Source organism: Capricornis sumatraensis, chromosome 2 (assembly GCF_032405125.1).
Source record: "Capricornis sumatraensis isolate serow.1 chromosome 2, serow.2, whole genome shotgun sequence".
Classification (NCBI taxonomy): Eukaryota; Metazoa; Chordata; class Mammalia; order Artiodactyla; family Bovidae; genus Capricornis; species Capricornis sumatraensis.
The window spans coordinates 178,161,099-178,182,704 of record NC_091070.1 but is presented as its reverse complement, the minus strand read 5'-3'; the positions used below and the strand labels follow the sequence as shown (position 1 = coordinate 178,182,704).

The 21,606-nt window shown below is 45.5% G+C and overlaps 1 protein-coding gene and 1 non-coding gene across 2 annotated transcripts in view; both read right to left on the bottom strand.

Moving 5' to 3' along the window:
- Positions 1 to 21,606, bottom strand: part of GNG12 (G protein subunit gamma 12) — an 81,617-nt gene that overhangs the window by 7,103 nt on the left and 52,908 nt on the right. The gene's annotated exons all lie outside the window — the stretch shown is intronic.
- On the bottom strand, positions 12,065 to 12,171 carry LOC138074662 (U6 spliceosomal RNA). The gene has a single exon (XR_011144491.1). It is a non-coding gene; the product is annotated as a U6 spliceosomal RNA (small nuclear RNA).

Below are 21,606 nucleotides of genomic sequence, written 5' to 3'. Positions count from 1 at the left end.
GGCTGACTCTCCTCTCGGGTCTGAGCCCGTGGCTTTTAGGCTGCCCTCTGTTTCTGTCTCCCCAGCCACCTGGTGCAAAGCAGAGGAAACTTCTGGACCTTGAGCTTCGACCTGTCTAGTTGTCCCACGGCAGAGTCCAACAGGAAGGCAGGCTAGGGAAAGGCACTGCCCGGTGCCCCTGCCATATATGGCCAGGACCTCTCTCAGTGCGGCGGCACCGGAAGGGATTGCAGAGCTCGCAGGTCTGGCAGCAGTGTGGCAGTTTTATGACTCAGAGCAGGTGGACAGTAGGTGTGTCTCCCCATGCTATGCACGGGGCTCAGCAAAGTCTGGCGCCAGCAGCAAACCCAGGCTGACTCAGCCTTCTGGAGGGGCTGCAAGTGCACAAAGTGTATCTGCTGTAAAGGCTCACACCACACAAGGCTGCAGAAAACAAACACCCGCAGCTCCAGCGGCATCCACCAGAGATCTACTGCACTCAGAATGCTCCGGGTGGCCAAGTTCAAGGACTTGGGTAGGGCTTGAGAGGCAGCTTTGGGTCAAATGCCAAAATACAGCAGTGCTTTTAACTGCCTGCAGAACTTTCAAATCCTAACCAGCAAGCTTCATGCCCCTGGTTTGGAGCCTGCCTTCCAGCTACTAGCTGGGTGAAACTAGGCGGGTTACCCAACTTCTCTGAGCTTGTGTTTTGTCATTTGTAATATAGGGATACTGTGATTTTTGAAGATTCAATTCACTGGTGCACATGTAGTGTTTAGCAAAGGACCAAAGCACTCCACACACAGTAGCTGCTACTGTATTTATCCTCAGGGGTCCCACCCAGCACAAGTAATGGGAATCCCCTATGTACCTGTGCCCCCCTGGTCAATAGGCCTCTAGGATATTGAATGACCAGTGTGGGTGGGCATTGGCTCTAAAGCAGTTCTGTGGCACTCGGGTGTCATGGCAGAATGGAATGGCTGGAGACAGCCATCTGAGGATTCCCCTAGCGCAAGGGAGCCCAAGCCACGCAGGAAACTGGGAGCAGCCGTCACATGGCTGGACATGGTGGCCTTGCCTTGGGCGACTGGGTTACAACACACTTCCCGATGAGCTGCCTCTTCCCCTGATTCCTCAGTCATCCTGCCACACCCAAGGGAGAGGCCAAGGGTCTCCTCCTGGTGACCCTGCTCATACCTAGCGGCCTGACCCAGCCCCTTCCGTGCTCCCAGCAAGCACTTGTTAATACAACCTTTGAAACGGGTCTAAGGCAGCAGGCAGCCCCTCTGTGAACAGTCTAAGTGCCCAGATTCAAAACCACACTGGTTTTGTTCCCTGGAGCACGTTAAGCTGGGCTCCCCTCCCAGCTGGCGCTGGTTCAGAGGACTGGTCCCCAGCCTCCAGAATGCAAATACGACACCCTTTCTGAGCAGTCTGTGGTTTCCAGGCTGCACCCTCAGGACTTTCTTAATGTTCCCTTCGCAGGAAAATAACACCAAGCATTCTCTTCTTCGTCTCAACCTCCAGGGCATAGAGTTTCCAAGGCCTGAGCAAGTTTTCCTGTAACTGTGGAACATTTCACACACGTATCAGGACTGGGTCAGCCGTGACTCCCACCCACATGGCCATAAGCAAATCATCCACAGTCAGGCTTTATTTATAAAATGCTTGGGTAGGTCCTCCTAAAATTGGTGAGAAACTTTGCATCTGGTACGCAGAGGACTTAACTTCCTGACTGTATTACAGGATGAAAAAGAGCCAGCGGTTCACAGTTCCTGCTTGCCAGCTTGGGGCCCTGACAGCCCTCCCCACTTCTGACCTCTGTATTCTCACTGGCTCCTTCACAGAGAGCCTTCTTCCCATCCCTCAGATGGCTGCCTGTTCCCTCCTATTCCAGACCCCTCTAGAAAAACTTGTTCACTGGGCCACTGGAAAAGTACATCATCTCTTATGATAACATGCTTCCAATGGAGAAGTCAAATCAAAATTATATTGTTTTAACCCAAGGAGCCTCTTCAAGGAACTCGGGCGGCTGAGCTGCCTGTGTCTGAGAGCAAGGTCACACACGGGCTGCTTGACGTCGGGCTGGTGGGCGGTGTTTACAGGAGCGGGAGGTCTCCCAAGGACTTCCTCCCCTTTAGCAGCTGCTCTGCATTGCCTCAACAGCTGGGCTGGGGCAGCACCAGACGGACAGACTGGGACACAAACATCTCTGAGTGTCTCTGCACCCTCAGAGGGTTTCTTTGGTCTTCCCTCAACGGCATGGATGTCTGGCTGTTTGTTTGTGCTACTACTTGGATTAAAAAAAACCTTGCTTTATTCTTATTCCAAGAATAGCTTCCAAGACAAATAACACCTGATATTCGTAAGGAACCTCAGAGCGTATATGTACTTTCATCTACATTCATCCGTGAAGCCTCACTCTCAGCCTGAAAGGTGTGTTACTTTTTCATCCTTGTTTTATAGATGAGGCAACTAAACTTAGAAAAACGTGCTCCCAGTTCATCCAGCTCAGGGCCTTGAACCAGCTCGTAAGCTTCTGTATCCTCGAAGTCACACTTCCTACTGCTGTATCATGAAAGGATGCAATTCCAATTAATTAGATTCACAAACACTCAGGGCATCACTGAACAGTCCACGATGTGGTTCCAATCAAGGGTGTCCTTGACACCCCATGACTGGGAGTTGTGGCCTTGCTGATGGCTTCACATTTGTGCAACACTCTTTCTGGTGCAGAAGGCATCTGTTTGTCTGTCTTGTGCTCTGGAAGACAGGTCTCCCCTGTCACATCCATGAGCAAAGTGAGAATATTCTTGCTGCGGCTACTAGGCAAGGACTGAGGTTAGTATCTGAACATCCTGAGTCCCCAGGGGTCCCTCTTACCCAGAAGGGCCCAGGCCTGTGCCTGCGCTGTGCAGAACCACAGGTCGGATAAAACCCTGGCTCTTGCTTCTGCAGCTTGGTTTTCAGTTTTACATGTGGCTGAGAGATTTGAATAAACACAGCATTAGTAGCAAAGTAGCATTTAGCCATTCAAATGCTCTGCATTGGTTCGAATGCTATTATTCATCTGAATTCTCAGCTTCCTAGAAATTCCTAGGAACAAGATGTCACATTAGAGAAATGTGGGCATTTTAATCTTTGTCTAGGGGGGCCTGAAGCAGGGAGAGAAGGGTGGGGATGGCAAATGTATCATAGAGCACACTCTGGCAGGAAGGCACCACCAAGCCCCAGAATCTGAATCACAAGTCATCAAGGCCTGGCCAGTAATTGAATCATTGGAGTGAAGCCAACATTCTAAGCAAACACACCCCTTGTGGCTGTAATAAAAGAGCAGGCTGCAAAACACACACACACACACACGGAGAAAAAGCAGGCTTCCTCTTACTCTCTTATCCCTCCTTCAGCTATTAATGTCTTACCCCAGCTTTCTTCCTGCATCTCATCTGCTAAAGGGCGACAGCAATCTATCTCACAGGCTTGTTGGGATGACACACAAGAGCACCTAGCACTAACACGCCTGGTACACATGGGTGTGTAAGTGTCAAGGGGACAGAGAGATGAGGAAAGCCTGCAAGGAACAAAGACACACTTTGGGATGGAGAAGAAGAGAACAAAGTGATAGTGATAGTCCTTTCTTTTTAAAAATTTTGTTTGTTTGCAGTGCACGGCATGTGGGATCTTGGTTCCTTGACCAGGGATAAAACCCGCGTCCTCTGCGCAGCAGAGTCTTAACCACCGGACCTCTGGGGAAATCCTGATATTCCTTTCCAAGAGAAGTATATATGTAGGCTCAGAATTAGCAGAGTGAAAAAGAAAGAACAGTTCTCTCTCAAGCTTGATAACAAGACAGAAACCATGCATCCAATGGGAAACGAAGGTAAAAACTCAGCAAAAGAAGAGTTTCAAAGTAATCAGGCAGTAACATCTACTGACAGAGCCTTTGGAGGAATGCAGAGAGCGGACAGTCAAGCCCCTAAGAACTGGTTTTCTATTCTCATAAACACTTATTATTTTCTATCAGAGCCTACAGGCTGAATCCAGACTGCAGATGTGTTTGGTTGGGCCCCACACAGGGTTAACCCGTGTGTGTGTGTGTGTGTGTGTGTGTATGAAACAGAAACATACAGAGAGAAACAATGTGTGTATGTGTTTTAACTGTCAACATTTGAAAAATAAAGAGATTTCATTTTAAAAAGAAAAATCTCTAGAAAAGTCAGAAAATCTTTTAACAGTGGGCTAAATCTTAGTAGGTGCACACACGCCGGATCCTCTGCTTTAGCTTATAGCCCAGCCTTTACACTCTGCCTTGGATGCTCAGCTCCGAGTGTATGCTTGAGGATTAGGCTAGGGGACTTGGGTTCACTCCTGCCCCTGACCCCTCCTACCTTTAGTGCCCTATGTGACACTAGTACCCTTTCTAAACCTCAACTTTCTCATGGGAAAAATGGGGATAATAATACTTCTCTATCTCAAAGGCATCAGATAAGCAAGTGAGTCTAGTAAATATAGAGAGCAGCTAGTACCTGCATCCTCTGATTGCAGCCCAAGGGAAGTGCTCTGAGCACCCACAGGCTCATGTTCCCTCTCTTCCGGCTGAGCCCTGCTACTGCAGTGCCATCAGCTGAACTATGTCCCCAGAAGTTTCATAGGCTGGAGTCTTAACTCCCCCAGAATTCAGAATGTGACTGGATCTAGATATAGGGTCCTTAAAGAGGTAATCAAGTTAACATGAGCTCATCAGGCGGGGTCCTCCTAGGAAGTGGGGATTTGGCCACAGCAGGGGACAGAATGGCCATGTGAAGACACAGGGAGAAGGTGGGCACCTACAAGCCAAAGAGAAAGGTCTCAGGAGGCCAACCCTCCCCAACACATTAACTGCAAACTTCTAGCCTACAGAACTGTAGGCAATTAAATTTCTGTTGTTTAAGCCCCTCAGCCTGTGGCACTTTGTGTTAGTAGCCCAAGCAAACAAATATACCCAGGTGCTCTTGCAGCTAGGGTCTGGACGATGCAGGCTTTGCTGATCTCATGCATTCGAGAGGGATCTGGAAGGTGGAAGTGAGAAAGCCACTTTCTTGCTGCTCGGCTTATTTCTGATGGCTAACCAGGTGGTAGGCAACCTGCTCTTGGCAGAGGTTCTTGGCACCCCAGTGTGCAGTCACTAGTAGCATGGTGCTAAGAAGCTGTGTGGCTGCAGCAGCCTGCTAATTATGCTGCAGGGCCCCTGGGCACCAGTTCTGTGGTGGTATCTAGAAGTTGTTCGGGGGGCTCCACTGAGAGCCTGTGTCTCCATTCCTTCCATTGACTACACAAGCACACAATCCCCTATATTAAAGCTCATTCTGCTAACACCCCCAAGAGTGCTTTTGGTTTGCTGGACCTAAACCCCAACTGATTCACAACTGTTAATCTATTGTTTTGTAATTTGTAAATAGTTTACAAAGATTAGCTATGATTTCTACTTTCATACTATCGTTGCTGAACACACCAAATTCTACGACTTGAAAAGCAAAGCTAAGGCAGAATTCTTCTTCCCAAACAGAGCTTGCAGGCAAGAAGGCCATGGGTAGCTGAACATGTGACCAGCTGCCTGCATGTCCTGCCCTGCTCCTGTTCAGTTTTGAGAACAAAGGGCAAAAAGAACAAGTTATTGGCCTATGGGGATGGAAAGTAAGACAAAGAGATGAGGAAGGCCTGCGTGGAACAGTGGAAGACATGTTTTGGGATGAGAAGAGATAACAAAGTGATGGTGATATTCCTTTCTATTTTTTTGACTGCACTGTGGGGCATGTGGGGTCTTAGTTCTCTGACCAGGGATTGAAACTGTGACCTCTGCATTGAAAGCGTGGCAGAGTCTTCACCCCTGGACTGCCGGGGAAGTCCCGGTATTCCTTTCTAAGAGAAGTATATGTAGGTTCAGAATAAGCAGAGTGAAAAAGAAAGAATAGTCTCTCTCAAGACCTCAACAGAACTCTTCCTTTAAAAGCAGATGTTTTTATACTTGTTAACCCTTTGAAGTCCTTGTCTGGTATATTTGATTAGTTGATTTTACCTGCCATTCAGGGCACCTGTGCTTGAATAATGATGGTGTTACTGTTACTGTCATCATGATAAAATTCAAAAAACGAATACTACTTGTTGAATACTGAAATATGTGCTACGTAAGTAAAATCTAAGAATCATTTCCTTTAATCTTCTCAGAGAGAAATTCTCTTATCATTTCTGTTTTATAGACGAACACAGATGGTGAAAAAAGTCCTGCCAAAGATCACACTGAATTACGTAGCAGAGCTGGGACTCAGGGCCACCTGACTTGCAATGTCATCCTCTCCATTGCCACTCTATACTGCATGGCTCTGAACATCAAAAGACACAGGAAGAAACTGAGAGAAAGCAAGGCCAAGCATCAGCCAGAAGCACTGGACAAGGAAGACAAGGCCTCCCGTTCAGGGCCTGATGCCCCTTCAGTTAGATGGTCTCCATAGCAATGATAGTAGAAGTGGGGAGTTCAATGGCCTTGAGAGAAGATCGAAGTGAAGAAGAACTGGTCGCTCTTATTTTAAGAGGACTGCCCCAGATTTCAGGTAGGACTATTGCTAAAGACACAGGATGGTTCCCATCCTCCTCCTGTGTCCCAGTGAAGCTGGCAGAGAGCCATGCACCAATGAGCCAGCCCTGGGTAATAAATCAGAGGAGAGAGCTGCACAGCCTGAGCAGCTGGTTCCTAACTTCACTGTGTATCCAGAACACCTGGGGCACTTGCTAAAAAAATCCGATCCAGTATATCAGAGGCAGGACCCAAGAATCTGTGCTTATCGGCCTCCTAGAGAACTCTGATATAGGTCCTCCTGAGAAACACCAGTGACGATTATCAGAGTCCTACCTCTGGGTTCTACTCACATTTATTTCTGCCTGGGTCTTAGAACAAGTCAGCTTAACAGAATGCCACTTCCTACCTAGGCTTAACTTTTCAAAGGTCTGAACAAGTCCTGGAAAATTCTAACTCCTTCTCATGACCTTAACCTACAGGATTAACCCTCCCTCAGTTTGAAATAGTTCTTAGTACTTAACATCCTTCTTTCTAACTCAAGTCTAAATTTGTTTTCCTAACAACTACTTCCTTCTGGAAAGTGTCTCGTCCCTGGCATCCGTGATGCTAGGCTGTCCTGTTCTTGCCTGACCAGTGCTGTTCCTTTCTGCAGCTCTTTTTCCTTCTTCTGACTTTGGTTTTCTCAGGGACTCAGTCCTGGAGGGCTGCAGAAAGAGCCTTTATATTCAGATAAATTCGAATCCTGTCTCCTCATGGACTACTACCCAGAACTGCTTTACTTCTCTGGCCTTCAGTTCCCTCATCTGTAAAATGGGAAGGGATAATAATAGTACATACCTAATAGGAGAAGGCAATCCAGTACTCTTGCCTGGAAACTCCCGTGGACGGAGGAGCCTGGTAGGCTGCAGTCCATGGGGTCACTAGGAGTCAGACAGACTGAGCGACTTCCTTTTCACTTTCCACTTTCATGCACTGGAGAAGGAAATGGCAACCCACTCCAGTATTCTTGCCTGGAGAATCCCAGGGATGGAGGAGCCTGGTGGGCTGCCGTCTATGGGGTCTCACAGAGTCGGACATAACTGACGTGACTTAGCAGTAGCAGTAGCAATAGGGTTGAACCAGGAGGAAATGGGAGAACATACGTAAATTACTCAGCACCTGCCTGACCCACACTGGTCCTCAGTGACGTAGATGTTGACCCTAAAGGACTTTAGCTAAGACCAACATGCTTCCCATGCATACAACCCTGACCTTTTACCTTAATTCCAATGTCTAAATAAAAGCCTATTTTGATTTACACTTGAATGCTGCACAGTTGCTTCAAACACAACACATCTAAAATCCAATACAACATTGCCACCTGCCCCAACCTTTCTCAGGTCCCTTTCTCAGCACCACTATTGTTCTGGCCACAGGACATCTTTCCAATTCCTAAAACCGACCTTTGTTTGACAGAAATGTAAGCCACATGCAAGGTTAAATTTTCTAGTAGCCACATAAAAAAAAAAGAGAAGAAAGTGAAATTAATTTATTCCAATATGACCAAAATTAAAACAAATTAATATTAAAAAACTGAGCTATTTTACTCTTTTTGGTACTAAATCTTTGAAACTCAGTGTGTGTTTTGCACTTACAGCACATCTTCATTTGAGCCGGACTTTAAGTGCTCACCAGTCACAATGGCTGTCTAACTGGACAGTGCAAAGTTAGACCCTTTAAGAGGGCTTCCCTGCTGGCTCAGACAGTAAAGAATCTGCCTGCAATGCAGGAGACCTGGGTTTGATCAGTGCAAACTTAGATCCTGGCACTTTCTAAATTCTCTTGATTCGTACTTTGACAAATTTTGCATTTAAACTTTTCCCCATCTTCCAGTTTCTATTTTACCTGAGTTTTGGCCCCCAGCACCTCAAGTTAGGATTATTGCATCAGTCTTGTAACCATTCATGTTCCTTATTTGCCGCCAATCTAATCTATCCTCACCAGGATATGCTCAGATAAAGTACCATTTTTAGCTTATGTCTCTCTGGCTCAGGAAAGTTCCAGGGACTCCCCAGTACACCTAGGAACAGTTCAAAGGGCTTAGCTTTGCAGTTAAGATCCTCCCCAGTACTTCCATCCCATAATAAAAGTTCTAATCCTAAAAGCAGCTTATTACTGCCTAGAGCTTACGGTATGGCAGACAGCAGCCTGTAAGCCAATGACTGGCAGTACATTATCCTAGTGAATCCTCACAAATGCCTTGTGAGAAATACTATGCATTTTCATCCCCATTTTATAAATGAAGACGCTGAGGCAGAGAGGTTAAGTATGTACCTAGTGCCACACAGCTAGCAAGCTGCCTGGCTGGGATCTGAGCTCAGGCAATGTGATTCCAGAGGCCCAGCTAGAACCTCTCCTGCTCTCTACTGCTGTAGCCTCAGGGGTCTGTCACCCCATCCCTGGCTTTGTGGGCTGTGTTTTCAAGTCCCATCTGGAAATCTCCACCCACGTTTTCTGCCTGCTTCTCTTGGCCAATTTATTTTATCTTTTAAAAATGTTTATTTATTTTATTTGGCTGTGTTGGGTCTTAGTTGTGACATGCAGAATCTCTGTTGGGTCATGCAGGGTCTTTCATTGCAGTGAATGGGCTTCTGAGTTGTTCCATAGTGTGTAGGATCTTAGTTCCCCGACCAGGGATTGAACAAGTGTTCCCCTGCATTGCAAGGTGTACTCTTAACCACTGGACCACCAGGGAAGTCTGTTGGCCAATTTAAATCCTCTCTTCTTTTAGACTACTTCACATTTCTCTCTCTTCCAGGAAGGGCTCCCTAACTACTTCTGCTTACAGTGACTAATTCCCCTTAGAGATTCCTGCTATTAATATATGTTTGAAGCTCAGGGGCTCAAGGACCCCTAAGGGATGGCCCATGAATGAGATGGGGAGACAGGAAGAGTTGTGAATGAAGTCCCTAAAGCTATACATAAAATTTGGTATGTGTACCTATGTTTTTTTCTCAAGTGAGGATTTATAGCTATCATCAAACTGTCAAAAAGCGCCTGCAACCCCATTGACTTCAGTGCTTAACTGCATGTTATTTAATGCTTATTGGTAAGTAACTGACTTTGTGTGCATGGAGATTATCTTCCCACTAAACTGTGGGAAGTTTAGCTCAGTAATAATAGTCTAGTAAGTACATTTATTCATCACTTACTATGTGCCAGCTACTATATCAAGTATTCTCTACAGATAATACTTCACTTAATACTGTCTGCAACTATAAGGCTGGAAGCTTAGGAAGGTTAGGTACTCTGATCTTCGAAGCTCAGACAGCTAGAAAGTGGTAGAAACAGATTTGAACCCAGAGCTTTTCTGCTTCAAAGCCACACCCTTTACCAGGCAGGTGAGTTCTCTGTGCCTCTCTGTGTTCCTCTCTCAAATTGGGCCTCAATAAATACCTGGGTTAGACTAAGACATATGATGTAGCAACCAACACAACATCAGCCAGTGTGAACCTATCACCCCGGGGTGTCAGTGTACCCTGTGTTTGTTTTCCTAGAGACGGGATACACCCTGCTGCTCCTTCCCACGTGTACCCTGCAAAATATTGCCTGTTCCAAGCCAAAGGTTACCCACCTGCTTGGTTCCCTTCACAGCTCCGAGGAGCTGGGGTGGACTCCCTGGGACTCCAATGCACTTGATTAGGGCTAGTTTCTAGGGCTGTGAACATTAGCCTCCTGCATGGGTTGTCCACTTGAGTGGTACCCAGATTCTGAGGGCAATGCCACTTTGCACCCTCAGACCATGCCCCACACAGATTTGTAGTCAGTGAAGGTGCGCTGAGGGAATGGCTCTCTGATGTGCAAAGTAGGGGTGCAGGGCTCCCCATCACCTACCCCCATATGCCAGGCCAGGGTCCAGCCATGCAGAGGCACGTGTTTACCATCAAGACTGAGGCTGATCTTTACAAACAAGTTTTACTCTCTGCCTAGCATAGCAAGACAAGATATGAGAAATGATGTGCTTATATCTGCGTGGCTGGCTGAAGTCAGCTGGATGTCCCATTTGTTAATTCTTGAATGAATACATAAATGAACAGATGACTTCCATAACTAGTTAGTACTAAAGACAAGGGCTAACACTAACAGTGTGCTTTTTCTGTGCCAGGTACTGTGTTCAGGGCTTTATGTCAAGTTATTCTATTTACTCTTTACAACGTCCCTGAAAAGGAAACTACTATTATGTCCCTAGTGGTAGTGTAGTGTTAGTTGCTCAGTTGTATCTAACTCTTTGTGACTCCATGAACTGGGGCCTGCCAGGCTCCTCTGTCCATGGAATTTTCCAGGCAAGAATACTAGAGTGGGTTGCCATTCCCTCTCTAGTGGGAAGATCTCCAGGGAATCTTCCTGACCCAGGGATCGAACCTGGGTTTCCCACACTGCGGGCAGATTCTTAACCATCTCAGCCACCAGGAAAGCCCTATGTCCCTAACTAACTTTTAAGTTTTAAAAGAACATATGTGTATAGTCCAGATTTTAAACAATCCAAAGGAGTATACAACAAAAACTTGCTGTCCTCCTACTCTAGATTTCACAAGGCAATCACTGTTACTAGTTTCTTGGGTTTTCTTCTGAAGACATCACATGCACATACAAATGTGATTACTCATATATCTGTTTCAAAATATACAAATGGGATTATGTCATATGCATTGCTCTGTACCCTGTTTTTATTTTAATATATTTTGGGGTCATGGTGAAGGTGGTGTTATTAACCCATTTTTCAGATGAGGAAACTGAGGCTCTATAGGGCTGAAATCAACCCTGGTGCTTATAGCCATCACGGCACACACGGCACCTACCTGCAGGTCCTATACGAGGAGCTCGCTGGGGCTGGAGAAAGGAAATGGGAATGATCAGAGAAGCTGATTAGAAGGCTGAATTCCTGCCTTCCAAGGGCTCACTGCTTTGGGGAGCAAAGGATGCTATCTGAAGTGAGAAAGCCCCCTGAGCAGTGCTTCTCCACCTCTGAGTCAGCAGGGGGGTTGAGAATTTGCATTTGTGAGAAGTTCCCTGAAGGGCTGATGTTGCTGGTGTGGTGTGGAGACCACTCGTGGAGAAGTACTCATCTAGGGGCTCCTCGCTGGAGTCACCCCACCTCTCAGGCTCCTTCCCTTCACAGATGCTGAGCACCTGGGGGTGCAATGAAATGGGCTCTTTGCTATGTTCTTCTGTTGTTTTGGAAATCATTCATTTGCTCCCAAAGACACAGGCACTTCACCTTGAGGAAAGTTATTCCTGGCAAGGGACACAGGACCAATCTAAGGAAGGAGGCAGAACATTCCAGATGGCCATTCATCTCTCACCTGTGGTTATGTGGTTGATGGCCTTTTCCTCTTTTTTGTTTTTCTAATTTTGAAAGCACGATAACACATTTACAGGAGACTTGGAAAATACAGAACCAAGTTATATATAGTTCTGCTCTATATTACAATTATTTTTAAGTAGATGAGATTTTCAGTTGGAGTTTCAATATCAAACTCTCAAAAATTAATTAAAAATATGGAACGCTTCATGAATTTGCATGTCATTCTTGCATGGGGGCCATGCTAATCATCTCTGTATCATTCTAATTTTAGTATATGTGCTGCTGAAGCAAGCACAGTTGATGGCCCTTTTATCCCCAAACCCAGACAACTGGTGCCTTCTTCTTCATCTATGTGACCTATTGGGAGTCCTCCCACCAGTCTTCCTGGGGGATCTGCCTTGCACACTCTCTAGCTCCCCAGGCTGAGCAGGGCTGGACATTGTCTACAATAAGATCTATTACCCAGTATGTTGTCCACAACATAGCCATTCTACCCTCGTTCTTAATGGGCTGACAAAGCAGCAGAACAGAGATATTTAGGATTCTGGTCATAAAGGCCTAGCATCTGATTGACTTTAAACAGAGGGCATGTTTTCTAATATTGCTAAGCAGAGAAGACTTCACCTACTTGCCCCGAGTGAATTAAAACAACCAAGCAACCAAACACCTAACGGGAGAGTTGAAAGTGAGGCAGCAGGCAAATACTGTTCCATCCACTTTAGATTAAGCAATTTAGTCATTCTGCTTTGAACGGCACAGCAGCTTGAATGCATAGGACACAGGAGTGGGTTTGAGAGAGAGAGAGAGAGGCTGTGAAGGGCTGAGACGAGTGTGTGCAGCTCACTGACATTTACAGCCACCAGCTGGGGCTGGGCATGGCTGACAAACAATGAATGTGGGTGTTACACTGGTGATTTAAGGGCTTGTGATTCCAACGAGATGGGCTAAGTACTGAATATGAATAAGGAGTATCAGTGGGCCAAAAGGCATGCCAAGTGCAAGCATTAGGAGCTTAGAGAAGACAGTCAGTGAGGGATTCAGCAAGCAGACATGCTCGCAGGACACAAGTCTTAACAGGACCAATCCCCTGAGGGTATGAACTGGACGGGTGGTGGCTAAGAGTGGGGAGACTCTCAGAATGGTTGCTGAGGGGAGCGGTGGAGTGGACGAAGGCTGACTCTGTTACGTGAAAATGGGAGCCACCAAAGGTTACTAAGTAGAATGACAGGCCTGGGGAGTGTTATCAGGAAAACAATCAAACGACCTTATGCAGGATGGAACAGAAGTGGGGAACTGAGAGGGACTGGTAGAACATTTCTGTGGAAGGTCTGGGGGGCAGGCAATTTGGTATAGATCATATGTTTGATCAGATGGACCTGGGTTCAAATCTGCGCTCCGTGTGTATGCAGAATGAACCACTTAGCCTCACTGAACCTCGAGGTGCTCTATCTGTAAAATGGGGTAACAAGAGTGCCTACCTCACAGGACCATAATGATTAAATTACAGAAAAGAACCTGGCACATGGAAGCCACCCAGAGTTATCTATCAGCATCATTATTGCTCTTAGGGGTCAGAACATAAGATTTCCAACAGATGGAGGCAATTAAGAATGCAAAGGAAAAGCTGGATACAAGAGGTAAGAAATGTGAGAATGAATAAGACTTCTTTGGGCTGAATGGGGATCAGCTGCCTGGACGTGGCGGCTGAGTGCTGGACTCTGGAGGGAGGGCATGGAGAGAAGAGCAGGGCGCACCCTTGGGCCTTCCCCGTGTGGGCAGGGACCAGAAAGGCAGCTTTAAAGGAGCAGAGACAGGGCAGAGTGACACCAACACAAAAGTCAGGGAAGAGACGCAGGAAGGACAAGTTAACGCTGTGTAAATATGTTTAGTCAGTCAGTCATAAATATGTTTAGTTAAAATACATTATATCCAGAAAACACACTGGAAGCAAACATTCCACAATGTAGCTATCACTAGGTGGTAAGGATTTTAGGGGATTTTTAGTATTTTGATGCAGTCTTGCAGTGTGCACATTTTTATTCATTTATTTTGCTCTTAATAGCTAATACTTGTACAGCTCCTACACTTGCCAAGTATTGTTCTATGAGCTTTACAGATATTAACTTACTTCATCCTCAAAACGAAGCAAAACAACGCTATGAGGTTCTTACTATTGTTTTTCCTAGTTTAGGATTAAAGGAACCGAGGGAGGCAGATGCTTAGAACACAGACAGCCAAGGTCAGAACGAAGGTAAGTGGAGGCGCCAGCCCTGTGACCCGGCAGCCTGGCTCCAGAGGCTGTGCTCTTAACCACGTGTGATGCTTTTATGATTAAAAAAAAAATCCCAGTAATAGTTATTCACACAATCAAGAGGAGGGGCAGTTATTAGTCACTTCACAGAGGTAAAGAAAGGAGAGAGCAAGCCTAGTTCATGGAACCTGGTGACTGGGGGCCCTGAGTGAGTGGTTTGCACAGTGTGAAGGGAAGGGAGGTGGAAAGATAAGGGGAGACCCATTAATTCAGAAACATGGGTGGTGAGCATGGGGCTTCCCCAGTGGCTCAGCAGTAAAGAATCTGCCTGTGATGCAAAAGATGTAGGAGATACAGGTTCACTCCCCGGGTTGGGAAGATCCCCTGGAGGAGGGCATGGCAACCCACTCCAGGGAGAATCTCGTGGACAGAGGAGCCTGGCAGGCTATAGTCCACAGGGTCACAAAGAGCTGGACACGACTAAAGTGGCTGAGCACACACGCACATGGGTGCAGAGCATAGGGGAATATTTAGAAAAGTGTGGCTGAAAGTCTTCTAATTGGCAGTGAAAAAGGGAATCCAGCTACTGATGCAGCAACAACATGGCTGGGTCTCTCAGCCATCACCCTGACAGAAGGGGAGCCCGTCACAGGAGAGCGCCTACTAGTTACATTTACATACAATTCAAGGGAAAATTAACCTCTGGTGACAAACCAGGAGGGTGGGGGGACTGGGTGAGGAGGCAGATGAAGCAAGACTGGCCACTGATGTGTTGTTGCTCACTGTTGAAGCTGGGTGGCAGGCACCCGGGATGCACCCTACTCTTGTGTATGTTTGAGAATTTCCAGGGTAAAAAGTTAAAAGTAAGATTCTATGATCCGAAACACTTCATAGCCCGTAACACAGTAATTACCAACACTATAAGATGAGCTCTGTCATTAAAGTGTGGGAGATAGGTTAATTAGTATCTACCGTTTCCTCTTCCAGATCACCATCTAGCAAGGATGTCCAATGTCCACACTGCAGAGGAAGTAATTGCCTTTTGAGGAGGCACAGATGGGATTAAGACAGCCATGATCTGGGCCCTTTGCCCGCTGTATACAGCATTCAGGACCCAGGTCACAGACGCCAAAGGTTAACCTGCCAGGAAGCCCCGGGCCCCTCCGTGCATTCACCGACGAAAAACAAAAGGCCCAACTCTGGTCCGGATACCCATAATGTGTACACGCTACAGACTACATAATAGAATATTTAATTTTTCTTTCTTCCTTCATCTCACATTCTCCCCTGAAACTACAGGCAGGGAACATGCCCAACCTCCAATCAAATGTGTCTGGACTTGATTACTGCTTTGGGGAAAAGCAGTGTCCATCACACTCCTGGAGTAACCAGCAAGATGAACTTTCCATGCTGGCGCTCACAGGTAAAGTACTTGTGTGTTTTGAACCTCAAGGGACCTGAAAGTGTATATATTTTCAAAGGAAAAGAACTGAAGATACAAGGGGTCCGTGAGGAAGCTTCTTGTAGTTATTCTCTATGTAAAAGGATCAGAACTCTTTCAAAGCAAACCTGTTGATTCTCTCCTTTTCCAAAAAATGTTACTTGAGGGAAAACATGGGCTAGGAAACCAAGCCATGTCATTTAAGGTCCAAACCTCATTAGCAACATCAATGCAATTTAAAGAAGCTGGCCCCCAAAAGGCACACTTTTACCGCAGCTCAATTTTGTAAAATTTCAGAATATCTCCGATCATCTTAAGAGGCAATATAAAATTCCTTAGAAACACGAATTAATTTAAATCCATTAAACTTTTTCTTTCAATGAGATAGAGAACCTTTGAAAAAGATGGTTGAATCAAGCAAAAGATAAATCATGACAGAATGATACTTAAAACCATTGGAAAGATGACACATTTAAATACACAGCATTTTACTACCAACAGCTTGCTTGTTAAGGTTTGTTCTCTTAAAGGCAAGAATTTCACAAAACAAGATCATCAAATGGAATGCAGTGGGAAAGGACGCTGCCTGTAAACCCTGAAAAAGAATTTCTATGGCTACTTTCAGTCCCAGATTTTCCAGGCCAGAACTATTTCAAATATTCTGCTCCTCTTAGTGTGCTAGTAGCTTACCAGACCACAGGTCCCAAGAGCTGGCTTTCCAACTACGGTCATCATACTTCTCACAAATATTTGCATCTACTGCACCCACCAGAGTCCTCCTTTAATTCTCAATCTGACGGTTGGCCCTTGAGGCCAGCCACCCTGTATTACACAGTTCTTTACTTCCATATGCTGTGCACACAAAATAAATACATACGGATTTGGTTTGTTATGAGACACATGGATGGCCTTGGCAGGAAGTGATGGCTTTGCAATTTTTTCCTCTTCATAATTCAGAAAACAGAAGGGAGAATATATTCCTGGGGCTGGACACAGAACAGGAATTCAATAAATACTTTATCCAATAAAATTGACAAGGGATCTGTGGCTGTATTTTAGGTGAGTGATGATAAGGGCCTGAACTCAATGTATAAAAATAAAAAATCAGAATTTCTGAGACAAATGGGAATCATGTCACATTAAAAAACATTCCTTCAGCTAATACTTCCTTGATGTGTTATCTCCGAATGAAGAGGTTAAGTCAGAGAAACTCACTGTATTAGGCCTGATTCTGTATCAGTTAGGAACCATAACAAACACCTCAAGTATAATATTTTGCACAATTCCTTTTGTGTCCTGAGCACAGCTCTATTTGACTTTCCGAAGTGATCACTAGTGTGTACACTTTCCTCTTTCCTTTAGTTATGAGAGTGAGGGTGACATGGAGGTTGGTTTTAGGCTACCTGGTACCATTGGTTTCAAAAGCAGCTCCTTATCTGGCCTCTGGCCTCACTGGCACTTTCCCCCTTGTATTGAGGGCAAACCTAAGAAAGTACAATTCTGATGCTGCACGCACTGGAAAGAAGGAAATTCCCCCAGATGGCTCCATCACGTGTGCAGGTCAGCTGCTTACAGTGGAGCAGAGCAGGCTGCTTCCCAAGGACGATTCATGTTACGAGTGGCGCTGGAAGTAACACACACTCTCCAGCAAATATTAGTACCAATACAACGACATTAGTGCCTTTTATTTACTCATGCATTTAACAGTAAAGTTAAACTTTTCTAACACTTAATGAGTCCAGGGAGTAAATTCCTGAGACCGATCACAAGAAATCAGCATTTAGTGGTCTGGAACCAAATATGAGTTTCAGAAGGTTGAACTAGATTCTATCAAAGTTTGTCCTTGGGGTATTTTCAGAAGCTCAGGAGATTCTTTGGAACAATTTCATGCATAATGTAAGTCAAATGACACATGTTTACTTACATGTAGAAATTGTGAGACTGATTTTAATAGACTGAGTAAATAAACACATCCAAGTCTTATAAACAGCCATTACCTGTCAGTGTCAACATTTATAAATGAACAAACCCAGCAATCCCATGGTTGTGGGATGTTCATGCCTTCGTTTATAAATGAAAACCATCCCCAGTTAAATTCTAGGAAAATATACCTACGTGTCCCATGTAGAAGCTGCTATTTGTTATGTCATTTCTGCCTTGACCCAGAGTTGAGATCTGGTATTGCATTTCTAATGTGGAAGGTCTGGGGTAATCACAAGGCCACCAAGACTGAAATTTATGAAATGCTTTCTCATATACCATCGATACCAGAGAGGGTCAACTAAATACTTCGTTTTATTTTAATTTCTATTTATGGACTTGTGTGAACCTCTTGAATTTAACATGCAAATTTATGTGAGTAATAAGTAAGAGATTTTTGCAGATAACTGGAAAAGTATAAGAACCCTCTGCGTTGCAAAACTCCTATTTCTTAGTAGCCTAACGGCTGTTTCCCCTCTTACTATTAATGTAACTTTCAGTTTTAATAATTCCATATACTTCTTAAATAGAGGAAAGTATTGGTTTTTCCTCTCTGAAATACAACCTGTTTAATGACATTTTCTTAGAAGCAGATTATACCTGCCCTTAAGAGGTAGTGTGGAGTGAGACACAGAAGCCACAAAGTGTCTAGAAGTTGGATTTCTAACCGGTTTGCTTTCGGAATCACCTGGGCAGTTCTTTCAATGCACCCCTAAGCTCCAGAATCAGAATTTCAGGATAAGCCCTGGGAAAAGTACATTCTGAAAAAGGTCTGGGGGATCTGCATGTACACTTGGGTGAAAGAGCCAAAGGGACTGGGACACATCAGGACTGTTCAGCACAACACCTGGGACTCCCTGATTTCTCTGCCAAGCTGGTGGCCTCAGGCATGTCACTTCCTCTCTCTAGGTCTCAGCTTCCTCATCCTTAACAAAGGACAACAATATATGTGCTCGGCACCTTTTCTTTGCTTCTCTCTGAGTGGTCTCTCTGTCTTTCTCTTCAGAACTACTCAGATCATTGGCTTAAGTGCTTAATAGTTTTATGTTGTCATAATGATCAAGACACTGAATCTAGTATCCAGAGATAATTATGCACTTGGGAGGGGGCTGAGGTCAGCACAGAACTGCTTCTGAAGCCCCAGCAGACTTTTATAAGTGGGGGCCAGTCCAAATAGGGGAGGGTGGGGGTGGAAGCTTCCCTCACCAAGTCGGTTCTAAAGCAAGCAAGCATATGGGAGAGAAAATACTGTTCATGGATGTTTTAAAATAAAGCCATGCTCACATATACAGTAAGCTCTCTTTTACCCAGAATGTTCTGGGAAAGGCTAGCAGAGAGAACTGAAATTTCTGGTTGAGTTACCATGTGCAAAAGCACGCAGCTATAGGTTTTCAGAGAGAACAGCACAATAATATACTTAGAACTCTGAACACTACTGATGGTTAAGAAGGCACTTCCGTGGAATGTCATGATTCCAGATAAAGCTGAAGAACTCTTGGAATGAGTCCATTTTTTGGCACGGACACTGCTGGCCTGTCCTGCCCTCCTGACTCTGATTCGGTCTCTGAGCCCTGGCCCACCCCTGGGCACGCCTTTATGCCTCTGACTGTCCCGCAGTGTCTTCCGGACTGACATCTTTCTGTCTCTGAGTTTTTCAAGCTCAGCTGTCCTTGAAGATTTTGCTGGTGTATACTTACTTTTCCTCTCTCTGTCCTCCCTCATTCCATCTCCTTCCAAGGGCTTGCAGAAGACTCTTCTATCTGTGTCTGGTCCCGGAGCTGTGTGCAGGACCCCCCCATCCACACAGCTTGCTTGCTCCTTAAACTTGTTAGAAGTTGGGTTCCCCTTTCTCTCCCCAGTAGGGGGGCTCTTGTCTGGGCTTGGCTTCACAACCTCTCTGCTACTAAAACAACCTTTACTACGGTTTGTTGTTATTTGGTCGCTAAACCATGTCCGACTCTTTGTGACCCCATGGACTGCTGCACACCAGGCTTCCCTGTCCTTCACTGTCTCCTGGAGTTTGCTCAAATTCATGTCCATTGAGTTGGTGATGTTATCCAACCATCTCATCCTCTGCCACCCCCTTCTCCATTTTTTTTTTTTTTTTACTACAGTTACTGGGACTCAAAACTTCAATTCTGTCTCTGAAAGTAGCCCCCTGCATCCTGACATTCAAAGGATTCAAAGGGGTGACCCGTCCTACAGGTTCTATTTTCCTATCTGCACCTTCTTCTATGGTGTCCCTATCATCAGCCTCTGGATCAGGACCTTTCTTGACATGTGTTTGGAGACGATTAAAACCGCTTTGCTTTTCTTGGTTTCCCTGAGCCCTCCCCCAACAGCTGTCCAATTGTGAGACTGCTGGCCATGGACCAGTAATTCTAGATAATGGTAAAAGCTAATTAAACAGATAGGAGCACACCTGCTCTGCTGGAGGGCGGCCGTGAATGAGGAGCTCAGAGCATGACTACTAACTCCAGTCTCCCTTCTCTCTGCTTGGTGGCAGCCCCTCAGGGGACTCTGCAGATTCCTAGGGCTCTTAGAAACAAAACACAACTTGAAACCACCACTCTGAGCCATCAAAGATACCACAGCCAGATAAATCTTCCTAAAATTCTGCTCTAATCTTAGGATGCCCCTCAGAATCATCAGCTGGATGGGGGGAATACAAAATATGGCACTCTTCACTTGGGAAGAATATTTACATGTTGCCATCCCAGTCCAAGGTGTGTACCTAAGAGAACTGTGTACACATATCTACCAAAAGAATGCATTAGAATGTTCATAGCTGCCCCCAAATGGAAACTCCCCAAATGACCCAAGCAGGAGGATAACAACTCACTCAGTGACCACGAACAAGCTTCAAACGCATGCAACAACATGGATGAATCTCACAAATATAATGTTGCATGAAAGAAACCTATGTGTGTGTGTACATGTGTGTTCATGCTCAGTTGGATCCCACTCTTTGTGACCCTTTGGACTGTAGCCCTCCAGGCTCCTCTACCATAGGATTTTCCAGGCAAGAATACTGGAGTGGGTTGCCATTTGAAAGAAGCCAGACACAAAGAATAAAAAGAAGGACCTACCTTATGAGGTCACTAAGCACAAACCCAGGTGAAACTAATCTATGCTATTAGACATCAGGCTAGTGGTCACTCCTGAAGGGGAAGGTGGCAAAGGGGACACAGGGGACTTTTCCAAGAGCTGGTTACATGTGTATGGTTAACTTGTGAATAAAATCATTACAGTTTGGCTCAGTAGCTGTAAGATATTATACTTCAAAAGAGAGTAAAGAAAAAAAAAAAAAAGAAAAATCAACTGCTCCCTATTTAACTGCTGAAGTAAATGCATTTTCATCGTGGCCCAGAAACACTGCACAATATGGCTATAATCTACCTTTTCAGTCTTCAACTAGCTTTTTGCTTTGGGGATTCTTTATTCCCCAAAAGGTCCAAATGCCCTCTGTGAAACAGTGGGTATTTACATTTTTCAGGGAGAGGGTCCATTGCATTAATCAAAGGGGACCCACCACCCAAAAGAGGTGGAGAAAATCACCTGATCTGTAGCCCTTCGAATGGTCCCTGGACTTGAACTCTGACTTCTTCGACCCACTTTGAGATGTCACCCGTTTCCAGGTTCTGTTGGGTTACTTCTACCACCAAGTCTCTACTGATCCTTCAGTCAAAAGCTACCCCTAAACCCTCCCTCTCACAGGTGTTTATCGGGGAGGGGTGGCTAACTGTTTATTGGGGAGCTGCTCTGATGCTTTGGGAGGCGTTGAGCATGTACAAATAAACCCTCAAGGAGCTTTCCATTCAGCAGAGGGAAAACTGGTATATCCACAAATAACCTAAAGCAGAAAAGCTGCATCAGGAGAGACAGAGGGGTCAGCAAAAAGGGAGTTCCGAAGAGGGAGTGATTCCTTCTGGTTAGGGGAAATCTGGGCAGGCTTCAAGGAGAAGGTGGCACCGTACTGCAGGCATGGGAGCTGGGAGGGTAGGGCATTCCAAACAGAAGGGCAAAGGCTATGAAAGCCCTGGTGCTGTGCAGGGAAA